The following is a 19,261-nucleotide window of genomic DNA, read 5'->3' as shown; positions in this document are numbered from 1 at the left end:
GCTGGGGCCTTCAAGATCAAGATTTTCAAGAAAAAATGACTTAGCTTGATGTGGTTCGATGTTAGCTCGATAATGGCTCGATGGTGCTCGATGCAATACATGCAAGAGACATAATTTTTCACTCAGATGTCCGTTTGAGGAGATTTTTTTTTTGGGTATTTTTCCAAGATCTACACGTTTAACATGCTCATATGTACATTTGGGAAGTTTAAAACTTAAAAATATACCAAAATATGTCTTAAACATGAGGTATGTTTGCAGTTTTTTATTTTTTACAAGTGTTACACTTCCCAAATGTACATATGAGAATCTTAAAGGTGTAGATCTTGAAAAAAATACCCAAAATAAAAAAAAAATCACCCCAAACGGACAGCCGAGTGAAAAATTATGTCTCTTGCAAGAATTGCATCGAGCACCATCCAGCCATTATCGAGCTACCATGGAACCACCATCGAGCTAAGTCATTTTTTCATGAAAATCTTGATCTAGAAGGCCCCAGCGAATGGTGGCTCGATGGTGCTCAATGCCAGCTCGATGAGGCCTTCAAGATCAAGATTTTCATGAAAAAATGACTTAGCTCGGTGGTGGTTCCATGGTAGCTCCATAATGGCTCGATGGTGCTCGATGCAATTCTTGCAAGAGACATAAGTTTTCACTCGGGTGTCCGTTTTGGGAGATTTGTTTTTTTATTTTAGGTATTTTTTCAAGATCTACACGTTTGACATGTTAATGTGCACATTTGGGAAGTTTAAAACTTAAAAATATACCAAAAGATGTCTTAAAATGAGGTATGTTTGCACTTTTGTACTTTTTACAAGTGTTGCACTTCACAAATGTGCATATTAACATGTCAAACGTATAGATCTTGAAAAAATACCCAAAAAAAAAAAATCACCCCAAACGCACACCCGAGTGAAAAATTATGTCTCTTACAAGAATTGAATCAAGCACCATCGAGCTACCATCGAACCACCATCGAGCTAAGTCATTTTTTCATGAAATATCATGATTTTGAAGGTCTCATCGAGCTGGCATCGAGCACCATCGAACCACCATTCGCTTGGGCCTTCAAGATCAAGATTTTCATGAAAAAATGACTTAGCTCGATGGTGGTTCGATGTTAGCTCAATAATGGATCGATGGTGCTCGATGCAATTCTTGCAAGAGACATAATTTTTCACTCAAGTGTACATTTGGGGTGATTTTTTTTATTTTGGGTATTTTTTCAAGATCTACACGTTTAACATGCTCATATGTACATTTGGGAAGTATAAAACTTAAAAATATACCAAAAGATGTCTTAAACATGAGGTATGTTTGCACTTTTTTATTTTTTACAAGTGTTACACTTCCCAAATGTACATATGATCATGTTAAACGTGTAGATCTTGAAAAAATACCCAAAATAAAAAAAAAATCTCCCCAAACGGACACCAGAGTGAAAACTTATGTCTCTTGCAAGAATTGCATCGAGCACCATCGAGCCATTATGGAGCTACCATGGAACCACCACCGAGCTAAGTCATTTTTTCATGAAAATCTTGATCTTGAAGGCCCCAGCGAATGGTGGCTCGATGGTGCTCAATGCCAGCTCGATGAGACCTTCAAAATCATGATTTTTCATGAAAAAATGACTTAGCTCGATGGTGGTTCGATGGTAGCTCAATAGTGGCTCGATGGTGCTCGACGCAATTCTTGTAAGAGACATAATTTTTCACTCGGGTTTTCGTTTGGGGTGATTTTTTTTTTTTTTTGGTATTTTTCAAGATCTACACGTTTGACATGTTAATATGCACATTTGGGAAGTTTAAAACTTAAAAATATACCAACAGATGTCTTAAACATGAGGTACGTTTGCACTTTTGTACTTTTTACAAGTGTTAAACTTCACAAATGTGCATATTAACATGTCAAACGTGTAGATCTTGAAAAAATACCCAAAATAAAAAAAAATCATCCCAAACGGACACCCGAATGAAAAATTATGTCTCTTACAAGAATTGCATCAAGCACCATCGAGCCACTATCGAGCTACCATCGAGCTAAGTCATTTTTTCATGAAAAATCATGATTTTGAAGGTCTCATCGAGCTGGCATCGAGCACCATCGAGCCACCATTCGCTGGGGCCTTCAAGATCAAGATTTTCAAGAAAAAATGACTTAGCTTGATGTGGTTCGATGTTAGCTCGATAATGGCTCGATGGTGCTCGATGCAATACATGCAAGAGACATAATTTTTCACTCAGATGTCCGTTTGAGGAGATTTTTTTTTTGGGTATTTTTCCAAGATCTACACGTTTAACATGCTCATATGTACATTTGGGAAGTTTAAAACTTAAAAATATACCAAAATATGTCTTAAACATGAGGTATGTTTGCAGTTTTTTATTTTTTACAAGTGTTACACTTCCCAAATGTACATATGAGAATCTTAAAGGTGTAGATCTTGAAAAAAATACCCAAAATAAAAAAAAAATCACCCCAAACGGACAGCCGAGTGAAAAATTATGTCTCTTGCAAGAATTGCATCGAGCACCATCCAGCCATTATCGAGCTACCATGGAACCACCATCGAGCTAAGTCATTTTTTCATGAAAATCTTGATCTAGAAGGCCCCAGCGAATGGTGGCTCGATGGTGCTCAATGCCAGCTCGATGAGGCCTTCAAGATCAAGATTTTCATGAAAAAATGACTTAGCTCGGTGGTGGTTCCATGGTAGCTCCATAATGGCTCGATGGTGCTCGATGCAATTCTTGCAAGAGACATAAGTTTTCACTCGGGTGTCCGTTTTGGGAGATTTGTTTTTTTATTTTAGGTATTTTTTCAAGATCTACACGTTTGACATGTTAATGTGCACATTTGGGAAGTTTAAAACTTAAAAATATACCAAAAGATGTCTTAAAATGAGGTATGTTTGCACTTTTGTACTTTTTACAAGTGTTGCACTTCACAAATGTGCATATTAACATGTCAAACGTATAGATCTTGAAAAAATACCCAAAAAAAAAATATCACCCCAAACGCACACCCGAGTGAAAAATTATGTCTCTTACAAGAATTGAATCAAGCACCATCGAGCTACCATCGAACCACCATCGAGCTAAGTCATTTTTTCATGAAAAATCATGATTTTGAAGGTCTCATCGAGCTGGCATCGAGCACCATCGAACCACCATTCGCTTGGGCCTTCAAGATCAAGATTTTCATGAAAAAATGACTTAGCTCGATGGTGGTTCGATGTTAGCTCAATAATGGATCGATGGTGCTCGATGCAATTCTTGCAAGAGACATAATTTTTCACTCAAGTGTACATTTGGGGTGATTTTTTTTATTTTGGGTATTTTTTCAAGATCTACACGTTTAACATGCTCATATGTACATTTGGGAAGTTTAAAACTTAAAAATATACCAAAAGATGTCTTAAACATGAGGTATGTTTGCACTTTTTTATTTTTTACAAGTGTTACACTTCCCAAATGTACATATGATCATGTTAAACGTTTAGATATTGAAAAAATACCCAAAATAAAAAAAAAATCTCCCCAAACGGACACCAGAGTGAAAACTTATGTCTCTTGCAAGAATTGCATCGAGCACCATCGAGCCATTATGGAGCCACCATGGAACCACCACCAAGCTAAGTCATTTTTTCATGAAAATCTTGATCTTGAAGGCCCCAGCGAATGGTGGCTCGATGGTGCTCAATGCCAGCTCGATGAGACCTTCAAAATCATGATTTTTCATGAAAAAATGACTTAGCTCGATGGTGGTTCGATGGTAGCTCAATAGTGTCTCAATGGTGCTCGACGCAATTCTTGTAAGAGACATAATTTTTCACTCGGGTTTTCGTTTGGGGTGATATTTTTCTTTTTTTGGTATTTTTCAAGATCTACACGTTTGACATGTTAATATGGACATTTGGGAAGTTTAAAACTTAAAAATATACCAACAGATGTCTTAAACATGAGGTACGTTTGCACTTTTGTACTTTTTACAAGTGTTAAACTTCACAAATGTGCATATTAACATGTCAAACGTGTAGATCTTGAAAAAATACCCAAAATAAAAAAAAATCATCCCAAACGGACACCCGAGTGAAAAATTATTTCTCTTACAAGAATTGCATCAAGCACCATCGAGCCACTATCGAACCACCATCGAGCTAAGTAATTTTTTCATGAAAAATCATGATTTTGAAGGTCTCATCGAGCTGGCATCGAGCACCATCGAGCCACCATTCGTTGGGGCCTTCAAGATCAAGATTTTCAAGAAAAAATGACTTAGCTTGATGTGGTTCGATGTTAGCTCGATAATGGCTCGATGGTGCTCGATGCAATTCATGCAAGAGACATAATTTTTCTCTCAGATGTCCGTTTGAGGAGATTTTTTTTTTGGTATTTTTCCAAGATCTACACGTTTAACATGCTCATATGTACATTTGGGAAGTTTAAAACTTAAAAATATACCAAAATATGTCTTAAACATGAGGTATGTTTGCACTTTTTTATTTTTTACAACTGTTACACTTCCCAAATGTACATATGAGAATCTTAAAGGTGTAGATCTTGAAAAAAATACCCAAAATAAAAAATAAAAAAATCACCCCAAACGGACAGCCAAGTGAAAAATTATGTCTATTGCAAGAATTGCATCGAGCACCATCCAGCCATTATCGAGCTACCATGGAACCACCATCGAGCTAAGTCATTTTTTCATGAAAATCTTGATCTAGAAGGCCCTAGCGAATGGTGGCTCGATGGTGCTCAATGCCAGCTCAATGAGACCTTCAAAATCATGATTTTTCATGAAAAAATTACTTAGCTCGATGTTGGTTCGATGGTAGCTCGATAGTGGCTCGATGGTGCTCGATGCAATTCTTGTAAGAGACATAATTTTTCACTCGGGTGTCTGTTTGGGGTGATTTTTTTTTTATTTTGGGTATTTTTCAAGATCTACACGTTTCACATGTTAATATGCACATTTGGGAAGTTTAAAACTTAAAAATATACCAAAAGATGTCTTAAAATGAGGTATGTTTGCACTTTTGTACTTTTTACAAGTGTTGCACTTCACAAATGTGCATATTAACATGTCAAACGTATAGATCTTGAAAAAATACCCAAAAAAAAAAAAATCACCCCAAACGGACACCCGAGTGAAAAATTATGTCTCTTACAAGAATTGGATCAAGCACCATCGAGCTACCATCGAACCACCATCGAGCTAAGTCATTTTTTCATGAAAAATCAAGATTTTGAAGGTCTCATCGAGCTGGCATCGAGCACCATCGAACCACCATTCGCTTGGGCCTTCAAGATCAAGATTTTCATGAAAAAATGACTTAGCTCGATGGTGGTTCGATGTTAGCTCAATAATGGATCGATGGTGCTCGATGCAATTCTTGCAAGAGACATAATTTTTCACTCAAGTGTACATTTGGGGTGATTTTTTTTATTTTGGGTATTTTTTCAAGATCTACACGTTTAACATGCTCATATGTAAATTTGGGAAGTTTAAAACTTAAAAATATACCAAAAGATGTCTTAAACATGAGGTATGTTTGCACTTTTTTATTTTTTACAAGTGTTACACTTCCCAAATGTACATATGATCATGTTAAACGTGTAGATCTTGAAAAAATACCCAAAATAAAAAAAAAATCTCCCCAAACGGACACCCGAGTGAAAACTTATGTCTCTTGCAAGAATTGCATCGAGCACCATCGAGCCATTATGGAGCTACCATGGAACCACCACCGAGCTAAGTCATTTTTTCATGAAAATCTTGATCTTGAAGGCCCCAGCGAATGGTGGCTCGATGGTGCTCAATGCCAGCTCGATGAGACCTTCAAAATCATGATTTTTCATGAAAAAATGACTTAGCTCGATGGTGGTTCGATGGTAGCTCAATAGTGTCTCAATGGTGCTCGACGCAATTCTTGTAAGAGACATAATTTTTCACTCGGGTATTCGTTTGGGGTGATTTTTTTTTTTTGTTGGTATTTTTCAAGATCTACACGTTTGACATGTTAATATGCACATTTGGGAAGTTTAAAACTTAAAAATATACCAAAAGATGTCTTAAACATGAGGTAGGTTTGCACTTTTGTACTTTTTACAAGTGTTAAACTTCACAAATGTGCATGTTAACATGTCAAACGTGTAGATCTTGAAAAAATACCCAAAATAAAAAAAAATTATCCCAAACGGACACGCGAGTGAAAAATTATGTCTCTTACAAGAATTGCATAAAGCACCATCGAGCCACTATCGAGCTACCATCGAGCTAAGCCATTTTTTCATGAAAAATCATGATTTTGAAGGTCTCATCGAGCTGGGATCGAGCACCATCGAGCCACCATTCGCTGGGACCTTCAAGATCAAGATTTTCAAGAAAAAATGACTTAGCTTGATGTGGTTCGATGTTAGCTCGATAATGGCTCGATGGTGCTCGATGCAATTCATGCAAGAGACATAATTTTTCACTCAGATGTCCGTTTGAGGATATTTTTATTTTGGGTATTTTTCCAAGATCTACACGTTTAACATGCTCATATATACATTTAGGAAGTTTAAAACTTAAAAATATACCAAAATATGTCTTAAACATGAGGTATGTTTGCAGTTTTTTATTTTTTACAAGTGTTACACTTCCCAAATGTACATATGAGAATCTTAAAGGTGTAGATCTTGAAAAAAATACCCAAAATAAAAAATAAAAAAATCACCCCAAATGGACAACCGAGTGAAAAATTATGTCTCTTGCAAGAATTGCATCGAGCACCATCCAGCCATTATCGAGCTACCATGGAACCACCATCGAGCTAAGTCATTTTTTCATGAAAATCTTGATCTAGAAGGCCCCAGCGAATGGTGGCTCGATGGTGCTCAATGCCAGCTCGATGAGACCTTCAAAATCATGATTTTTCATGAAAAAATTACTTTGCTCGATGGTGGTTCGATGGTAGCTCGATAATGGCTCGATGGTGCTCGATGCAATTCTTGTAAGAGACATAATTTTTCACTCGGGTGTCCGTTTGGGGTGATTTTTTTTTATTTTGGGTATTTTTTCAAGATCTACATGTTTGACATGTTAATATGCACATTTGGGAAGTTTAAAACTTAAAAATATACCAAAAGATGACTTAAACATTATGTATGTTAGCACTTTTGTACTTTTTACAAGTGTTACAAGTCAAAAATGTGCATATTAACATGTCAAACGTGTAGATATTGAAAAAATACCCAAAATAAAAAAAAATCTCCTCAAACGGACACCCGAGTGAAAAATTATGTCTCTTACAAGAATTACATCTAGCACCATCGCGTCACTATCGAGCTACCATCGAACCACCATCGAGCTAAGTCATTTTTTCATGAAATATTATGATTTTGAAGTTCTCATCGAGCTGGCATTGAGCCACCATTCGCTAGGGCCTTCCAGATCAAGATTTTCATGAAAAAATGACTTAGCTCGATGGTGGTTCGATGTTAGCTCGATAATGGCTCGATGGTGCTCGATGCAATTCTTGCAAGAGACATAATTTTTCACTCAGGTGTTCGTTTGTGGTTATTTTTTTTTATTTTGGGTGTTTTTCCAAGATCTACACGTTTAACATGCTCATATATACATTTAGGAAGTTTAAAACTTAAAAATATACCAAAATATGTCTTAAACATGAGGTATGTTTGCAGTTTTTTATTTTTTACAAGTGTTACACTTCCCAAATGTACATATGAGAATCTTAAAGGTGTAGATCTTGAAAAAAATACCCAAAATAAAAAATAAAAAAATCACCCCAAATGGACAGCCGAGTAAAAAATTATGTCTCTTGCAAGAATTGCATCGAGCACCATCCAGCCATTATCGAGCTACCATGGAACCACCATCGAGCTAAGTCATTTTTTCATGAAAATCTTGATCTAGAAGGCCCCAGCGAATGGTGGCTCGATGGTGCTCAATGCCAGCTCGATGAGACCTTCAAAATCATGATTTTTCATGAAAAAATGACTTAGCTCGATTGTGGTTCGATGGTAGCTCAATAGTGGCTCGATGGTGCTCGACGCAATTCTTGTAAGAGACATAATTTTTCACTCGGGTTTTCGTTTGGGGTGATTTTTTTTTTTTGGTATTTTTCAAGATTTACACGTTTGACATGTTAATATGCACATTTGGGAAGTTTAAAACTTAAAAATATACCAACAGATGTCTTAAACATGAGGTACGTTTGCACTTTTGTACTTTTTACAAGTGTTAAACTTCACAAATGTGCATATTAACATGTCAAACGTGTAGATCTTGAAAAAATACCCAAAATAAAAAAAATCACCCCAAACGGACACCCGAGTGAAAAATTATGTCTCTTACAAGAATTGCATCAAGCACCATCGAGCTACCATCGAACCACCATCGAGCTAAGTCATTTTTTCATGAAAAATCATGATTTTGAAGGTCTCATCGAGCTGGCATCGAGCACCATCGAGCCACCATTCGCTGGGGCCTTCAAGATCAAGATTTTCATGAAAAAATGACTTAGCTCGGTGGTGGTTCCATGGTAGCTCCATAATGGCTCGATGCAATTCTTGCAAGAGACATAAGTTTTCACTCGGGTGTCCGTTTGGGGAGATTTTTTTTTTATTTTGGGTATTTTATCAAGATCTACACGTTTGACATGTTAATGTGCACATTTGGGAAGTTTAAAACTTAAAAATATACCAAAAGATGTCTTAAACATGAGGTATGTTTGCACTTTTGTACTTTTTACAAGTGTTACACTTCACAATTGTGCATATTAACATGTCAAACGTGTAGATCTTGAAAAAATACCCAAAATAAAAAAAAATCACCCCAAACGGACACCCGAGTGAAAAATTATATCTCTTACAAGAATTGAATCAAGCACCATCGAGCTACCATCGAACCACCATCGAGGTAAGTCATTTTTTCTTGAAAAATCATGATTTTGAAGGTCTCATCGAGCTGGCATTGAGCACCATCGAGCCACCATTCGCTGGGGCCTTCAAGATCAAGATTTTCATGAAAAAATGACTTAGCTCGATAGTGATTCGATGTTAGCTCGATAATGGCTCGATGGTGCTCGATGCAATTCTTGCAAGTGACCTAATTTTTCCCTCAGGTGTACGTTTGGGGTGATTTTTTTTTTATTTTGGGTATTTTTTCAATATCTACACGTTTAACATGCTCATATGTACATTTGGGAAGTTTAAAACTTAAAAATATACCAAAATATGTCTTAAACATGAGGTATGTTTGCACTTTTTTATTTTTTACAACTGTTACACATCCCAAATGTACATATGAGAATGTTAAACGTGTAGTTCTTGAAAAAAATACCAAAAATTAAAAAAAAAAATCTCCCCGAACGGACACCCGAGTGAAAAATTAAGTCTCTTGCAAGAATTGCATCGAGCACTATCGAGCCATTATCGAGCTACCATCGAACCACCATCGAGCTAAGTCATTTTTTCATGAAAATCTTGATCTTGAAGGCCCCAGCAAATGGTGGCTCGATGGTGCTCAATGCCATCTTGATAAGTCCTTCAAAATCATGATTTTTCATGAAAAAATGACTTAGCTCGATAGTGGTTCGATGGTAGCTCGATAGTGGATCGATGGTGCTCGATGCAATTCTTGTAAGAGACATAATTTTTCACTCGGGTGTCCGTTTGGGGTGATTTTTTTTATATTTTGGGTATTTTTCAAGATCTACACATTTGACAAGTTAATCTGCACATTTGGGAAGTTTAAAACTTAAAAATATACCAAAAGATGTCTTAAACATGTGGTATGTTTGCACTTTTATACTTTTTACAAGTGTTACACTTCACAAATGTGCAAATTAATATGTCAAACGTGTAAATCTTGAAAAAATTCCCAAAAAAAAAAATCACCCCAAATGGACACCCGAGTGAAAAATTATGTCTCTTACAAGAATTACATCAAGCACCATCGAGCCACTATCGAGCAACCGTCGAGATAAGTCATTTTTTCATGAAAAATCATGATTTTGAAGGTCTCATCGACCTGGCATCAAGCACCATCGAGCCACCATTCGCTGGGGACTTCAAGATCAGGATTTTCATGAAAAAATGACTCAACTCGATGGTGGTTCGATGTTAGCTCGATAATGGCTCGATGGTGCTCGATGAAATTCTTGCAAGTGACATAATTTTTCACTAAGGTGTCTGTTTGGGGTGATTTTTTTTTTATTTTGGGTATTATTTCAAGATCTACACATTTAACATGCTCATATGTACATTTGGGAAGTTTAAAAATTAAAAATATTCCAAAATATGTCTTAAACATGAGGTATGTTTCCACTTTTTTATTTTTTACAAGTGTTACACTTCCCAAATTTTCATATGAGCATGTTAAACGTGTATATCTTGAAAAAAATACCCGAAAAAAAAAAATCACCCCAAACGGACATCCGAGTGAAAAATTATGTCTCTTGCAAGAATTGCAACAATGACTATCGAGCCAATATCGAGCTACCCTCGAACAACCATTGAGCTAAGTCATTTTTTCATGAAAATCTTGATCTTGAAGGCCCTAGCGAATGGTGTCTCGATGGTGCTCAATGCCAGCTCGATGAGACCTTCAAAATCATGATTTTTCTTGAAAAAATCACTTAGCTCGATGGTAGTTCAATGGTAGCTCGATAGTGGCTCAATGGTGCTCGATGCCATTCTTGTAAGAGACATAATTTTTCAATTGGGTATCCGTTTGGGGTGATTTTTTTTTAGATTTTGGGTATTTTTTCAAGATCTACACGTTTGACATGTTAATGTGCACATTTGGGATGTTTAAAACTTAAAAATATACCAAAAGATATCTTAAACATGAGGTTTGTTTGCACTTTTGTACTTTTTACAAGTGTTACACTTCCCAAATGTGCATATTAACATGTCAAACATGTAGATCTTGAAAAATACCCAAAATAAAAAAAAATCACCCCAAACGGATAACCGAGTGAAAAATTATGTCTCTTACAAGAATTGCATCGAGCACCATCCAGCCATTTTCGAGCTAACATCGAACCACCAACGAGCTAAGTCATTTTTTCATGAAAATCTTGAACTTGAAGGCCCCAGCGAATGGTGGCTCGATGGTTCTCGATGCCAGCTCGATAAGACCTTCAAAATCATGATTTTTCATGAAAATATGACTTAGCTCGATGGTGGTTCGATGGTAGCTCGATAGTGGCTCGATGGTGCTCGATGCAATTCTTGTAAGAGACATAATTTTTCACTCGGGTGTCCGTTTGGGGTGATTTTTTTTTATTTTGTGTATTTCTTCATGATCTACACGTTTGACATGTTAATATGCACATTTGTGAAGTGTAACACTTGTAAAAAGTACAAAAGTGCAAACATACCTCATGTTTAAGACATCTTTAGGTATAATTTTAAGTTTTAAACTTCCCAAATGTGCATATAAACATGTCAAAAGTTTAGATCTTGAAAAATACCCAAAATAAAAAAAAAAATCACCCCAAACGGACACCTGAGTGAAAAATTATGTCTCTTACAAGAATTGCATCGAGCACCATCGAGCCACTATCGAGCTACCATCGAACAACCATGGAGCTAAGTCATTTTTTCATGAAAAATCATGATTTTGAAGGTCTCATCGAGCTGGCATCGAGCACCATCGGGCCACCATTCGCTGGGGCCTTCAAGTTCAAGATTTTTTCATGAAAAAAGGACTTAGCTCGATGGTGGTTCGATGTTAGCTCGATACTGGCTCGATGGTGCTCGATGCAATTCTTATAAGAGACATAATTTTTCACTCGGTTGTCCGTTTTGGGTGATTTTTTTTATTTTGGTTATTTTTCAAGATCTACATGTTTGACATGTTAATATGCACATTTGGGAAGTTTAAAACTTAAAAATATACCAAAAGATGTCTTAAACATGAGGTATGTTTGCACTTTTGTACATTTTACAAGTGTTACACTTCAAAAATCTGCATATTAACATGTCAAACGTGTAGATCTTGAAATATTCCCAAAATAAAAAAAAATCACCTCAAACGGACACCCGAATGAAAAATTATGTCTCTTACAAGAATTGCATCAAGCACCATCGAGCCATTATCGAGCTACCATCGAACCACCATCGAGCTAAGTCATTTTTTCATGAAAAATTATGATTTTGAAGGTCTCATCGAGCTGGCATCGAGCACCATCGAGCCACCATTCGCTGGGGCCTTCAAGATCAAGATTTTCATGAAAAAATGACTTAGCTCGATGGTGGTTCGATGTTAGCTCGATAATGGCTGGATGGTGCTCGATGCAATTCTTGTAAGAGACATAATTTTTCACTCGGGTGTCCGTTTGGGGTGATTTTTTTTTATTTTGGGTATTTTTTCAAGATCTACATGTTTGACATGTTAATATGCACATTTGGGAAGTTTAAAACTTAAAAATATACCAAAAGATGACTTAAACATTATGTATGTTTGCACTTTTGTACTTTTTACAAGTGTTACAAGTCAAAAATGTGCATATTAACATGTCAAACGTGTAGATATTGAAAAAATACCCAAAATAAAAAAAAATCTCCTCAAACGGACACCCGAGTGAAAAATTATGTCTCTTACAAGAATTACATCTAGCACCATCGAGTCACTATCGAGCTACCATCGAACCACCATCGAGCTAAGTCATTTTTTCATGAAATATTATGATTTTGAAGGTCTCATCGAGCTGGCATTGAGCCACCATTCGCTAGGGCCTTCCAGATCAAGATTTTCATGAAAAAATGACTTAGCTCGATGGTGGTTCGATGTTAGCTCGATAATGGCTCGATGGTGCTCGATGCAATTCTTGCAAGAGACATAATTTTTCACTCAGGTGTTCGTTTGTGGTTATTTTTTTTTATTTTGGGTGTTTTTTTCAAGATCTATACGTTTAACATGCTCATATGTACATTTGGGAAGTTAAAAACTTAAAAATATACCAAAATATGTCTTAAACAGGAGGTATGTTTGCACTTTTTTATTTTTTACAACTGTTACACTTCCCAAATGTACATATGAGCAAGTTAAACGTGTAGATTTTGAAAAAATACCCAAAATCAAAAAAAAAAAAATCACCCCAAACGGATACCCGAGTGAAAAATTATGTCTCTTGCAAGAATTGCATCGAGCACCATCGAGCCATTATCAAGCTACCATCGAACCACCATCGAGTTAAGTCATTTTTTCATGAAAAGCTTGATCTTGAAGGCCCCAGTGAATGGTGGCTCGATGGTGCTCAATGCCAGCTCGATAAGACCTTCAAAATCATGATTTTTCATGAAAAAATGGCTTAGCTCCATGGTGGTTCGAAGGTAGATCGATAGTGGTCGATGGTGCTCGATACAATTCTTGTAAGAGACATAATTTTTCACTCGGGTGTCCGTTTGGGGTGATTTTTTTTTAGATTTTGGGTATTTTTTCAAGCTCTACACGTTTGACATGTTAATGTGCACATTTGGGAAGTTTAAAACTTAAAAATATACCAAAAGATATCTTAAACATGAGGTATGTTTGCACTTTTGTACTTTTTACAAGTGTTACACCTCACAAATGTGCATATTAACATGTCAAACGTGTAGATCTTGAAATAATACCCAAAATAAAAAAAAAATCACCCCAAACGGACACCCGAGTGAAAAATTATGTCTCTTACAAGAATTGCATCGAGCACCATCGAGCCACTATCGAGCTACCATCGAACCACCATCGAGCTAAGTCATTTTTTCATGAAAAATTATGATTTTGAAGGTCTCATCGAGCTGGCATCGAGCACCATCGAGCCACCATTCGTTGGGGCCTTCAAGATCAAGATTTTCATGGAAAAATGACTTAGCTCGATGGTGGTTTGATGTTAGCTCGATAATGGCTCGATGGTGGTCGATCCAATTCTTGCAAGACACATAATATTTCTCTCAGATGTCCGTTTGGGGTGATTTTTTTTTATTGTGGGTATTTTTTCAAGATCTACACGTTTGACATGTTAATGTGCACATTTGGGAAGTTTAAAACTTAAAAATATATCAAAAGATGTTTTAAACATGAGTTATGTTTGCACTTTTGTACTTTTAACAAGTGTTACAATTCACAAATGTGCATATTAACATGTCAAATGTGTAGATCTTGAAAAAATACCCAAAATAAAAAAAAATCACACCAAACGGATACCCGAGTGAAAAATTATGTCTCTTACAAGAATTGCATCAAGCACGATCGAGCACCATCGAGCCACTATCGAGCTACCATCGAACCACCATCGAGCTAAGTCATTTTTTCATGAAAAATCATGATTTTGAAGGTCTCATCGAGCTAGCATCGAGCACCATCGTGCCACCATTCGCTAGGGCCTTCAAGATCAAGATTTTCATGGAAAAATGACTTAGCTCGATGGTGGTTTGATGTTAGCTCGATAATGGCTCGATGGTGCTCGATGCAATTCTTGCAAGAGACATAATATTTCACTCAGCTGTCCGTTTAGGGTGATTTGTTTTTATTTTGGGTATTTTTTCAAGATCTACACTTTTGACATGTTAATATGCACATTTGGGAAGTTTAAAACTTAAAAATATACCAAAAGATGTCTTAAACATGAGGTATGTTTGCACTTTTGTACTTTTAACAAGTGTTACACTTCACAAATGTGCTTATTAACATTTCAAACGTGTAGATCTTGAAAAAATACCCAAAATAAAAAAAAATCACCTCAAACGAACACCCGAGTGAAAAATTATGTCTCTTACAAGAATTGCATCAAGCACCATAGAGCACCATCAAGCCATTATCGAGCTACCATCGAGCTAAGTCATTTTTTCATGAAAATCTTGATCTTGAAGGCCCCAGCAAATGGTGGCTTGATGGTGCTCAATGCTATCTCGATGAGACCTTCAAAATCATGATTTTTCATGAAAAAATGACTTAGATCGATGGTGGTTCGATGGTAGCTCGATAATGGCTCGATGGTGGTCGATGCAATTCTTGTAAGAGACATAATTTTTCACTCGGGTGTCCGTTTGTGGTGGTTTTTTTTTATTTTGGGTATTTTTCAAGATTTACGCATTTGACATGTTAATATGCACATTTGGGAAGTTTAAAACTTAAAAATATACCAAAAGATGTCTTAAACATGAGGTACGTTTGCACTTTTGTACTTTTTACAAGTGTTACACTTCACAAATGTGCATATTAACATGTCAAACGTGTAGATCTTGAAAAAATACCCAAAATCAAAAAAGAAATCACCCCAAACGGACACCCGAGTGAAAAATTATGTCTCTTACAAGAATTGCATCAAGCACCATCGAGCCATTATCGAGCTACCATCGAACCACCATCGAGCTAAGTCATTTTTTCATGAAAAATTATGATTTTGAAGGTCTCATCAAGCTGGCATCGAGCACCATCGAGCCGCCATTCGCTGGGGCCTTCAAGATCATGATTTTTCATGAAAAAATGACTTAGCTTGATGGTGGTTCGATGGTAGCTCGATAATAGCTCAATGGTGCTCGATGCAATTCTTGTAAGAGACAATCTTTTACTCGGGTGTCCATTTGGGGTGATTTTTTTTTATTCTGGGTATTTTTTCAAGATCTACACGTTTGACATGTTAATATGCACATTTGGGAAGTTTAAAACTTAAAAATATACCAAAAGATGTCTTAAACATGAGGTATGTTTGCACTTTTGTACTTTTTACAAGTGTTACACTTCAAAAATGTGCATATTAACATGTCAAACGTGTAGATCTTGAAAAAATACCCAAAATAAAAAAAAATCACCTCAAACGGACACCTGAGTGAAAAATTATGTCTCTTACAAGAATTGCATCAAGCACCATCGAGCCACTATCGAGCTACCATCGAACCACCATCTAGCTAAGTCATTTTTTCATGAAAAATTATGATTTTAAAGGTCTCATCGAGCTGGTATCGAGCCACCATTCGCTAGGGCCTTCAAGATTAAGATTTTCATGAAAAAATGACTTAGCTCGATAGTGGTTCGATGTTAGCACGATAATGGCTCGATGGTGCTCGATGCAATTCCTGCAGGAGACATAATTTTTCACTCAGGTGTCCGTTTGGGGTGATTTTTTTTTTATTTTGGGTATTTTTTTCAAGATCTACACGTTTAACATGCTCATATGTACATTTGTGAAGTTTAAAACTTAAAAATATACCAAAATATGTCTTAAACATGAGGTATGTTTGCACTTTTTTATTTTTTACAAGTGTTACACTTCCCAAATGTACATATGAGCATGTTAAACGTGTAGATCTTGAAAAAAATACCCAAAATCAAAAACAAAAAAAATCACCCCAAACCGACACCCGAGTGAAAAATTATGTCTTTTGCAAGAATTGCATCGAGCACCATCGAGCCATTATCGAGCTACCATCGAACCACCATCGAGCTAAGTCATTTTTTCATGAAAATCTTTATCTTGAAGGCCCCAGAGAATGGTGGCTCGATGGTGCTCAATTCCAGCTCGATGAGACCTTTAAAATCATGATTTTTCATGAAAAAATGACTTAGCTCGATGGTGGTTCGATGGTAGATCAATAGTGGCTCGATGGTGCTCGATGCAATTCTTGTAAGAGACATAATTTTTCACTCGGGTGTCCGTTTGGGGTGATTTTTTTTTTATTTTGGGTATTTTCAAGAGCTACACGTTTGACATGTTAATATGCACATTTGGGAAGTTTAAAACTTAAAAATATACCAAAAGATGTCTTAAACATGAGGTATGTTTGCACTTTTGTACTTTTTACAAGTGGTACACTTCACATATGTGCATATTTACATGTCAAACGTGTAGATCTTGAAAAAATACCCAAAATAAAAAAAAAATCACCCCAAACGGACACCGGAGTGAAAAATTATGTCTCTTACAAGAATTGCATCAAGCACCATCGAGCCATTATCGAGCTCCCATCGTACCACCATCGAGCTAAGTCATTTTTTCATGAAATATTATGATTTTGAAGGTCTTATCGAGTTGGCATCGAGCACCATCGAGCCACCATTCGCTGGGGCCTTCAAGATCAAGATTTTCATGAAAAAATGACTTAGCTCGATGGTGGTTCGATGTTAGCTCGATAATGGCTCGATGGTGCTCGATGCAATTCTTGCAAGAGACATAATTTTTCACTCAGGTGTTCGTTTGGGGTGATTTTTTTTATTTTGGGTATTTTTTCAAGATCTACACGTTTAACATGCTCATATGTACATTTGGGAAGTTTAAAACTTAAAAATATACCAAAATATATCTTAAACATGAGGTATGTTTGCACTTTTTTATTTTTTACAAGTGTTACACTTCCCAAATGTACATATGAGCATGTTAAACGTGTAGATCTGGAAAAAAATACCCAAAATCAAAACAAAAAAATCACCCCAAACGGACAGCCGAGTGAAAAATTATGTCTCTTGCAAGAAATGCATCGAGTACCATCAAGCCATTATCGAGCTACCATCGAACCACCATCGAGCTAAGTCATTTTTTCATGAAAATCTTGATCTTGAAGGCCCCAGCGAATGGTGGCTCGATGGTGCTCAATGCCAGCTCGATGAGACCTTCAAAATCGTGATTTTTCATGAAAAAATGACTTAGCTCGATGGTAGCTCGATAGTGGCTCGATGGTGCTCGATGCAATTCTTGTAAGAGACAATCTTTTACTCGGGTGTCCGTTTGGGGTGATTTTCTTTTATTCTGGGTATTTTTTCAAGATCTACACGTTTGACATGTTAATATGCACATTTGGGAAGTTTAAAACTTAAAAATATACCAAAAGATGTCTTAAACATGAGGTATGTTTGCACTTTTGTACTTTTTACAAGTGTTGCACTTCACAAATGTGCATATTAACATGTCAAACATGTAGATCTTGAAAAAATACCCAAAATAAAAAAAAAATCACCCCAAATGGATACCCGGGTGAAAAATTATGTCTCTTACAAGAATTGCATCAAGCACCATCGAGCACCATCGCGCCACTATCGAGCTACCATCGAACCACCATCGAGCTAAGTCATTTTTTCATGAAAAATTATGATTTTGAAGGTCTCATCGAGCCACCATTCGCTGGGGCCTTCAAGATCAAGATTTTCATGAAAAAATGACTTAGCTCGATGGTGGTTCGATATTAGCTCGATAATGGCTCGATGGTGCTCGATGCAATTCTTGCAAGTGACCTAATTTTTCACTCAGGTGTCCGTTTGGGGTGATTTTTTTTTATTTTGGGTATTTTTTCAAGATCTACACGTTTAACATGCTCATATGTATATTTGGGAAGTTTAAAACTTAAAAATATACCAAAATATGTCTTAAACATGAGGTATGTTTGCACTTTTTTATTTTTACAAGTGTTACACTTCCCAAATGTACATATGAGCATGTTAAACGTGTAGATCTTGAAAAAAATACCCAAAATAAAAAAAAATATCACCCCAAACAAACACCCGAGTGAAAAATTATGTCTCTTGCAAGAATTGCATCAAGCACCATCGAGTCATTATCGAGCTACCATCGAACCACCATCGAGCTAAGTCATTTTTTCATGAAAATTTTGATCTTGAAGGCCCCAGCGAATGGTGGCTCGATGGTGCTCAATGCCAGCTCGATGAGACCTTCAAAATCATGATTTTTCATGAAAAAATGACTTAGCTCCATGGTGGTTTGATGGTAGCTCGATAGTGGCTCGATGGTGCTCGATGCAATTCTTGTAAGAGACATAATTTTTCACTCGGGTGTCTGTTTGGGGTGATTTTTTTTTTATTTTGGGTATTTTTCAAGATCTACACGTTTGACATGTTTATATGCACATTTGGGAAGTTTAAAACTTAAAAATATACCTAAAGATGTCTTAAAATGAGGTATGTTTGCACTTTTGTACTTTTTACAAGTGTTACACTTCACAAATGTGCATATTAACTTGTGAAACGTGTAGATCTTGAAAAAATACCCAAAATCAAAAAAAGAAATCACCCCAAACGGACACCCGAGTGAAAAATTATGTCTCTTACAATAATTGCATCAAGCACCATCGAACCATCATCGAGCTAAGTCATTTTTTCATGAAAAATCATGATTTTGAAGGTCTCATCGAGCTGACATCGAGCCACTATCGAGCTAAGTCATTTTTTCATGAAAAATCATGATTTTGAAGGTCCCATCGAGCAAGGTCGATTTTCTGCAGATTTCAGAGTTTCAGATCTGAAAAAAATT

The sequence above is a fragment of the Humulus lupulus genome, chromosome 5 (genome assembly GCF_963169125.1).
Source record: "Humulus lupulus chromosome 5, drHumLupu1.1, whole genome shotgun sequence".
In the NCBI taxonomy this organism is placed as follows: Eukaryota; Viridiplantae; Streptophyta; class Magnoliopsida; order Rosales; family Cannabaceae; genus Humulus; species Humulus lupulus.
Note: the sequence above shows the minus strand (reverse complement) of the source record.